General features: G+C 34.6%; 1 pseudogene; it reads right to left on the minus strand.

Moving 5' to 3' along the window:
• Positions 1-1,321: 1,321 nt before the first annotated feature.
• On the minus strand, positions 1,322-2,087 carry LOC104984226 (annotated as a pseudogene).
• Positions 2,088-9,305: the final 7,218 nt, after the last annotated feature.

Consider the following 9,305-nt stretch of genomic DNA (forward strand, 5'->3'; position numbering starts at 1 on the left):
AAATGGGAATTTGACCCCAGTTATATAGAGAGGATGTCCAGTGGCTATTTATGGGATTAAGCTCTGAAATAGACTCAGAACTTCCTCCCTAAGGAGTCTAAAATTACTTTTTTGAATCATTGGCTTAAGTGAGTTTTGGAACATAATGAGTTTTTCTATTACATTTTATGGTACAGTCCCCTCAAGTCTGGCTCCAATGGAGTCTTCCCAGGCACACAGAAGAGAAACCTTGTCAAATCCCTTCAAATTTGCCCAACGAAATTGCAGTTATAGCCCTGAGTCTAGCCTGCTTCAACCACATGGGCTGCTCACCTGCATTCCCTTCTCCTGACCAAAATGTACTGTGGGTCTGTTACATATTTTCCCATCCTGTCATTGCCAACTATGTCAGGTTTGTTAGATGCCCTTTGTTAGATCCTTTGTCACCCAGGACCTCTATTAACTCTACATGCCAGGTATCTGGAACTGTCATTGAAAGATATCCTTTCACACATCCCCAAACATCAAATGTTCCCTATATTTTTTCAATGTTTCTCTTCACTGTCCTTTGATGATTCAAATTCCCTAGTAAACTTTCAAGTAGCAATAGTCTATTTCCCTTAAATTCTCATATCAGCCTCAGATAGCCTAAGGTTACACTGTTTTTAAGTTGCCCTTCTTGCTTCATCCACTGACCAAATATCTTCCTTTGCAAACTTTCCTCATCAATGCCTCTCATTTAGCATATGAAAATTATTTAACATTTTTTTAAAGTTAATAATTATATCAAGCTCTCTCCCTCCTTGTTATTTTGATCTATCAATCACTTTATAGAGTGTCCTCCCAACACTATAGAGAATACTGCTTTGTGTTCACAATTATTTCTTCTTCTCTAACTCTCCCAAGCAGCTTCAATACTTTCCCTTCAACAAGGTAGATTTTTTGTTTTAAATCATCCTCAACTCATTGATACCCTTCATTCTGCACTATCATCCAGAACTGCTTTCCCCAAATACCATAACCTTGGGAATTTCATTTAAAAACTAAAACATATTATTCTGATAATTTTTAATGAAATATTAAGAGTGAATTTGGAGAATAATGTATAAACAGGTATTTCAGCATAAAACACATGTGTTTTAAAGAAATCTTCTTTAAATAGGCATATATTTTAAAGAATATTTGATAGGATTTTTATATTCTTGGAATTCAAATTTAGCCAATTCTAAAAATTTTACCAAATTCTTAAAAATGTAGCCTGCCTGTTGGTAAGTAACCATGTATGAATTCAGTCTATTTTACTATTATAATAAAGTGATGTTATTTTTTAAAATAATCTTACCTGTAAATGGTGGGTGATGGATGCATTCATACCCTTCTTATTCCATTTTTATGTTGTGTTAATGCCACTGCCATTATTTTTACATGATTTACAAGAACATTCATCCAACTCCTAGAAGTATTTCCCAGAGAATGCAGGCTGGCAATGACAGCTGTACATCTTGCTCCAAACTTCTGTAAGACATTAACCATGCCCAGAGCAAAGTTCTGAACTTGGATTCTCCTGGCACAATCGCTCTTTCACTGTCACATTTAGGGCAAGGCCCAGTTGACAAAGGGGTGAACCATGACTGTGATAAAATAATGTGTTCTAACACTCAGTCACTAAGAATTAACAGTGTGCATTCCTTTTAGTTTGCAACCAAACTAAATCTGATCTTCAGATTTAAATCAACCATAACTGATCTTCAGTTGTGGTATTTTGCGGACAGTCAATGAATGATGCTTCAGAAATGTTCATTATTTCTGGATATTGAAGAGATGGTTCAGAAGAAATTACGAGGATACCTCCTATTTGAATTTGCAAAGGGCAAATCTAGTAAACAACTTGATTGCCAGAATTATTCATTTTAGTATTTACATCTCCAAGCCAGCAATCTCTGCCTGACATTCAGGCAGATGTCTTCTTTTAGTGTCCAATTTACCACATACATTAAGGGCCATGTATGCCATTCTTGCACCAAGTGCCTTTTGCATGTTGTTTTTACATGTGTAAACATGCTGCAAAGAATCACCAGGTTCACAAGCGTAATTAATTTGCTAGTCATTTTGAAAATTGTGCCTAGCAATCTATCATAAAGTGTAATAAAGAATTGCTGCAAAACACGCTTTTAATATTGATGGAAATTTCTAAGCAGAGACTTGATTCAGAGATTCTCTAGGAACTGGCCTCTTTTTGTAGTCCCAAAGTGCAAGCAGATTTGATGACTGAATTTTGATCAAGAAGAGTAGAGTTCAGCTATTTAAAATGCCCTTTAAAACAGAGAAAAAAAAAAGTTAATGAAGTTTTATTAACTTAATGATATAGAAAATTCTTACTTGCTTTCTGCAAAGACTGTGTCATCAGCAGCTAGGCAGCTTCTTTGTGAAACTAGGCCAGGAAGACTGTGGTCAGGATACATTGTATCTCTTCCTGCACTATATACTCACCTGCTTCTGAAACGTGTTGGTCTCATTAGACAATTAAACCAACAACTTACTGCAGTCTTTTATACCAAGTTTCAACATAACTGAAACACACTAGTCAAGACCTTTATTTTATGTGGTTTAATTAATTAATTAATTTTTTTTCAGATACAAGTATCCCTCTCTGATTAGTTTTAGAAAAACTTCTTTAACAAACACCTAAAATAAAAATGGTTCAAGTATACTATTTATGTAATATTTTCTCACAAACATCAGGCTTAAGGCATCTGTTGGTGACCAATCATGTTCTTGTAATCCAGGAGGACGGAGTTTCCACATTTGTACAATATTCATGGAAAATTCTGTTATACACATGGCTAAACTCAGAACGAGTCTTCATTCAACTTCTGAAGAAATGGCGGGAGAGTAGAAGGCAAAGAGAAATGGAAGTATAAAATGGTGCAATGAAGGGATGATGCACAGAAACAGTGTGCATCTCTTTCCCTGCTCAGCTTCACCATTCACTCCCACTGAGGAGGAAGGAGTTGGGGGTCAGGTCTGTTGTAAGGCACCATTACTGTCCAAGGGTAAGAAACCAAACAGGAAATTTGATATTTAATCAGATCAGATCAGATCAGTCGCTCAGTCGTGTCCGACTCTTTGCAACCCCATGAATCGCAGCACGCCAGGCCTCCCTGTCCATCACCAACTCCCGGAGTTCACTCAGACTCACGTCCATCGAGTCAGTGATGCCATCCAGCCATCTCATCTTCTGTCGTCCCCTTCTCCTCCTGCCCCCAATCCCTCCCAGCATCAGAGTATTTTCCAATGAGTCAACTCTTCGCATGAGGTGGCCAAAGTACTGGAGTTTCAGCTTCAGCATCATTCCTTCCAAAGAAATCCCAGGGCTGATCTCCTTCAGAATGGACTGGTTGGATCTCCTTGCAGTCCAAGGGACTCTCAGGAGTCTTCTCCAACACCACAGTTTAAAAGCATCAATTCTTCAGCGCTCAGCCTTCTTCACAGTCCAACTCTCACATCCATACATGACCACAAGAAAAACAATAGCCTTGACTAGACAAACCTTTGTTGACAAAGTAATGTCTCTGCTTTTGAATATGCTATCTTATAAGCTTATTTTAAAAAAAATAGTAACTAACATTTATTGAGGGTTTTCTCTGGGCAAATCATTCTACTCCTTAAGAAACAGCTGCAATCCATTCTCACAAAAAAATTCAAATTCTGAAAAGAAAGATAAATAGTTTAATATAAATAATCTTTGGATCTATGTTATTTATTTTCTCTGTTTCTTAGACCATATGGATTTTCATTCCCTCCATTGTTATATAAATAAGAATACATTTAAAAGGTTAATTTAAATAAATTACTATAGTAGTATTGAATTAACAAGTTAGAATTAAAGACTGAATTAGATTATGTAAACATATAGAAGTTATTTAATAAATGGTAGTTTTATTATTGTCTAATTTTACTCAGTAATCAACATCCACATTTATCAGATTCAAAATACCAGCATTCTCTAGTATATAGAAACAATATTCTTTAAGTATTGTTAAAATAAATGATTTCATGCCATCATGTTGTTAATTTTTAGTTTATATCAAATATTTATGGTAAATCTAATATATTGATGAGTATTGTAGGTCATGTAGAAATTAAATCTGAATTATAAATTTTTATTTCTGTTTTTTAGTCACGAAGGCATGATTGACTCTTTTGTGACTCTATGGACTGTAGCCCCAGAATGCTCCTCTGTCCATGGGATTTCCGAGGCATGAATATTGGAATGGGTTGCCATTTTCTTCTCCAGGGGCTCTTCTCGACCCAGGGATCAAACCCAGGGATCTCCTGCCTTGGCAAGTAAATTATTTACCACTGAGTCACCTGGTAAGCCCCAAGTTATAAACTACTACTTTGTAAATTCAATTTTGTATATCATAAATCTATAAGATAAAATTCATATAATATACTATTGATATCAAGATTTTTGTGGAAAGTGTTAAATTATAACTTAGAACTAAAAATTATATGTAATCATGTTCATTTAAAATATGTTAAATGTAACTTCTGAATTTCAATAAATAATAATCCTAAGGTTAAAAAGATACTTTAAACAAATATCCCAATCTACATGCAAGACAATATGCTGAGTTCTAGGTATTGGTCAGTGACCAAGTGGAGTTAGGTGTTGATGTAAAGAACTGAGAATTTAGTGATAGACACAGATTAATGGGCAAGCAACATCATCAAGTTCCTATTGAAAGGATAGTCTAGAGCCCTCTAAAAAGATGCCACAGGGACATTTAGTAGGAAACAAGGATAAGCTGGACAATGAAGTTGAATCATTTAGTAAAATTGCCAAGGGAGGAGAACTCCAGGAGAAAACAGTTATCTGAAGATTTTGAAAATAGTGTGACACTGTATGCTTTCCAAGAAATGAGAAGTTTAGCTTCTAAAAGTAGAGGGAAAAGAACTTATAATAAAATATGCACTCTTAATTTATATAGAGATTATCTCAAGAAGGATCAGGCATTGTTAATAAAGAAGGTCACATTTTATCCAGGGGAATTGAAGAGCTTCTTGAAGATCTTATGTAGGAGATTAACAAAAGTAAGGACATTGGCTTAGTGGGAATGTGAAGAAGATATTTGTGGATACACCTGGGTGAGTTGAGAATTTGGGGAGGGGGCATAACACTGTAATCTAATGAAATAATAATGATGGTCTGATTAATGCAATGGCACTGGAAATATAACACCAGTGGACTCCAGAAATATGCAAATGCTAGGTCTTGATGCAAGTAATAAAATATGCAAGTAAGGTCTTGATGGCTGCTGACCCAAGGGGAGAAAAGGAAACCCAGGTGCAGGAACAAGATGATAAAGGAGAGGGTATGTCAGAATCACTTAAATGTATATTGAATTTGAAATGTGTCTGAGTAATTTTCCTATAGAATACCCAGATATCAATGGTATGTACAGATATGAGTGTAGTAGAGAATCCGGGCTGGGATCCAAATTTTATCGTATTTATCACATATTTTTGAATTTCAATATGTATGTAAATGTTTTGTAAGATTGTTTTAAGATGGGAAAAACTTGATCTTATTTAAATCTTAAGGAAGGAATACCTATAGAGATAATAAAGCAGATGGAGTTGCAATGAATGCAGTACAGGGTAGGAGGAAAGAAGAAAGATCACTGTATATTGTTAGAGTTGTGGAAGGAAGTTGAATAATTTATCTTGTGGGATTTTCACTTGTTTCTGTGAAAGAAGAGGTGGATGGAGGAGATGGTTATATTGTAGAAAAGAGAGGAATGGGCAAGGTTTGAAATAAGCAGTGAAGATATGTGAGATAATGTTAATTTAAAAGAAAAACAGAAGGATCCCTAGGCAATACTGAAAAACTTTTGTGGCTGTAAATCACAAACTTAACAGTAGTATCAGCCTGCACAGGTGCATTATTTTCCCAGTAGCCTAGTTTAAAAATATAATAAAAAATTAAGTAGTCAATGGGTTTAAACAAACACAGTCACCAGCAAATTACATTTGCACTGAAGCAGAATTAGATCTGTATGACAGTTTTTAGACTAGCTGCAGATGTGAGCTCATATTACTGTGTGGCTAATCCTGTACTTCTCAGAATTCTCTGTGTCCCTAATTATTGTGCATTTATATTTTCTAAGAGAAAGTGACTTGATGTGTTCCATTTCCATCTTAAAAAAATTAAATAAAATGGCAAGCCACGGAGGGGGGAAAAAACTCTCTGAGGTCAGTTTGCACCTAAATATGCCAAAACCAAAATGCTTTGGGTTTTACTAGAAACAAAAATAGTATGAACATCACATACAGATGTATTTGAATAAAGAGCTGTGATTTGAACTCAAATTTGAACTCCATTCTTCATTTTAAAAGAACTCTTCAAATTCTGTCCAAAGTGGAAGCCAAGTGACATTCTGCTCACTTCTAAACATATACACATGTTCATGGTGTATATAAGAGAGGCATCCGGGGATTATTTTCACCCCATTTGTGGTATTGCCATCTTATTAAAATCTTGAGCCAAGAAATCCAGAGTTATGAGGGAAGCATTCATAACACTGTGCATAATAACAACCTGAACATCACTCAGAACTGACACTACCAAAATAATATTTAAAAGGAAAAACAACTGAGTAATTTTAGAGAACGTGAGCTGAATCACTTTAGCAGAAACTTTGCAGTTACATTATTCTAACAACAACAACAAAAAAAGCACAACTTAGAGTCAATAGTTAATAAAACATAGATAACATTTCTCCCATTCCAATGTACAAATTATCTTAAATGACCTTAAAATTAAGAAAATGTATTCAAACAAATAAACTGTACCTAAGCACAGAATGATTTACATATAATGTGCCTATTACAGTGATCAGATTCTGATAAGCATTCAATAAAAGATAGCTGAGTGAGGATTAGAAATGTTTGTAACTCATTTGCATTGGTTTTGTTTAGTCCCCAAGTTGTCTCCAGGTCTTTTGCGATCCCTGAACTACAGCCCACCAGGCTCCTCTGTCCATGGATTTCCTATGCAGGAATACTGGAGTGGGTTGCTCTTTCCTTCTACAGGGAATTTTCCGGACCCAGGGTAGTGCCCAGGTCTCCTGCTTTACCACTGAGCCACCAGGGAAACCCTTGCTTGATACATAATATCATGAACTGTGGAAACTTGTAATGAGTTTGTAATTGATTCTATGATAACTGACCATTTTTCTTTTTTCACCCTATTATGAAGTATGATTCTATAATAGCTTTTTCTTTTTATACATTGCATGTTATACTTGATAAAACATATGCAAAAATAAAAATTATAAGTATAGACATCAAAATTCTAATGTTCTGTGCTTGACCTTTGGATAATCTACACCATATTTGAGATACCACACATTGGACTAAAACTGAGGGTAGGTGATGGGGGAAAATTAGTTTTAGAAATGTCAATAAAGCTACCAACAACACAGAGGATGAACATCCTAGGCAGGAGTCTAGAAGGAAGGTGGAAGAGTAAATTTTAAGGTCAGAGTTGAGATAGAAGCGAGGGAAAAGAAGAGACAACTAGTATAGGAAGATAATTCAGAAAAACCTGATCGTGAACAAGACACCATAGTGAGAACAAGGACTTAGGTGAAAGATGACAGATAAAATCCTAAAGAACTATAATGTTCTAGAGATGGATGAAAGATGATAGTTCAAAATAACTACATGTTTCTAAGGAAAACAATGGAGGGAAACATCCTTTTTGTTTTTTACAAATTTAGTACTTACATGTGAACTATGACCTGTGTTTACTAAATTTGATGACTAAATATAGTTTAACTGATGTAATAAGAAGAGGAAAATTAGATGGTGGATTTAAAAAAGTTAAAAGAAAATTTCAATGTATTGATAGAAACCTATTTGATAAACAATTTGTCTATGAAAAAGGGAGACTGAATTTTAAAAAAAATCCAAAATTGAATTAAACTCTCATCAAACAAATGAGGAAATTCAGTGCAGGAATACTACAATTAAGGAGACCAAATAAATTTTATTTGCCATAATGCATTAATAGCTAGTATATAATATCTGAGTCCAAATGTAAACTGGAATGGAAAGAAAAATCCAAGTGTTTCACTTCTAAAGAATATCTATGATGCTTGATAACTCTCTGTGTATAAAATATAAAGAATAAAGGAGTCACCATCCTAAGAACTGTAATTTTAATTACTATAATGAATTCTATATTAACTTTTCTATGTATTGTGGTTGGTTAAACTGTATTAAACCAATTGATTTAATACATGACATTGTGAAAATGTAAATACATTATTGTTGACATCTCCCTAAAGAGTTAGAATTTTTTTTAGTAATATTAAACTCCTAATTTTAAAACATTACCTCAGTAAAGTTGCCATTTTCTAAAGGTTGAAATATTAATGTTAAATAGAAAATGATGGCATGATGGCACCATAGGTTTAACCAATGTGATTATTTGCTCTTAGGAAACAGACTAGGTTTGGTGAAATTAAAAATCAATTAATTATGCCTTATTTTATACTTCTTTCCTTCTCCATTTAACTAGGAATATTATCTTATTTTTCAATCTCTTTTTTAACTAAATGAAGCATTCTTTCCATTTTCTATACATTTCAGTTGCCATAAAAATTAAAAATTTTGAATTTTCATTGAAATACATTGCTAAAATATATGAGAAAGTAGTAGCTATATATGATGTATACCAAAAATATTTTGAGAATTGAAGCTAACATTACAATCCTTTCATGCTAAAATCCATTCATTTCTTAACCTAGAGAAAAATCCACATACATATGGACAAATTATCTTTGACAAAGGAGATAAAAATATACAATGGAGAAAAAAAAAATCTCTTTAACAAGTGGTGCCAGGAAAACTGGTCAACAACATGTAAAAGAATGAAACTAGCAAACTTTCTCTGTTCAGTTCAGTTCAGTTGCTCAATCATGTCTGACTTTTTGAACCCATGAATTGCATCACACCAGGCCTCCCTGTTCATCACCAACTTCCAGACTTTACCCAAACCCATGTCCATTGAGTGGGTGATGCCATCCAGCTATCCCATCCTCTGTAGAACCCTTCTCCTCCTGCCCTCAATCTCTCCCAGCATCAGGATCTTTTCCAATGAGTCAGATCTCTGCATAAGGTGGGCAAAGGATTGGAGTTTCAGCTTCAGCATCAGTCTTTCCAATGAACACCCAGGACTGATCTTTAGGATGGACTGGTTGGATCTCCATGCAGTCCAAGGGACTCTCAAGAGTATTCTCCAATACCACAGTTCA

The sequence above is a fragment of the Bison bison genome, unplaced genomic scaffold, assembly GCF_000754665.1.
Source record: "Bison bison bison isolate TAMUID 2011002044 unplaced genomic scaffold, Bison_UMD1.0 scf7180017863952, whole genome shotgun sequence".
Lineage (NCBI taxonomy): Eukaryota > Metazoa > Chordata > Mammalia > Artiodactyla > Bovidae > Bison > Bison bison.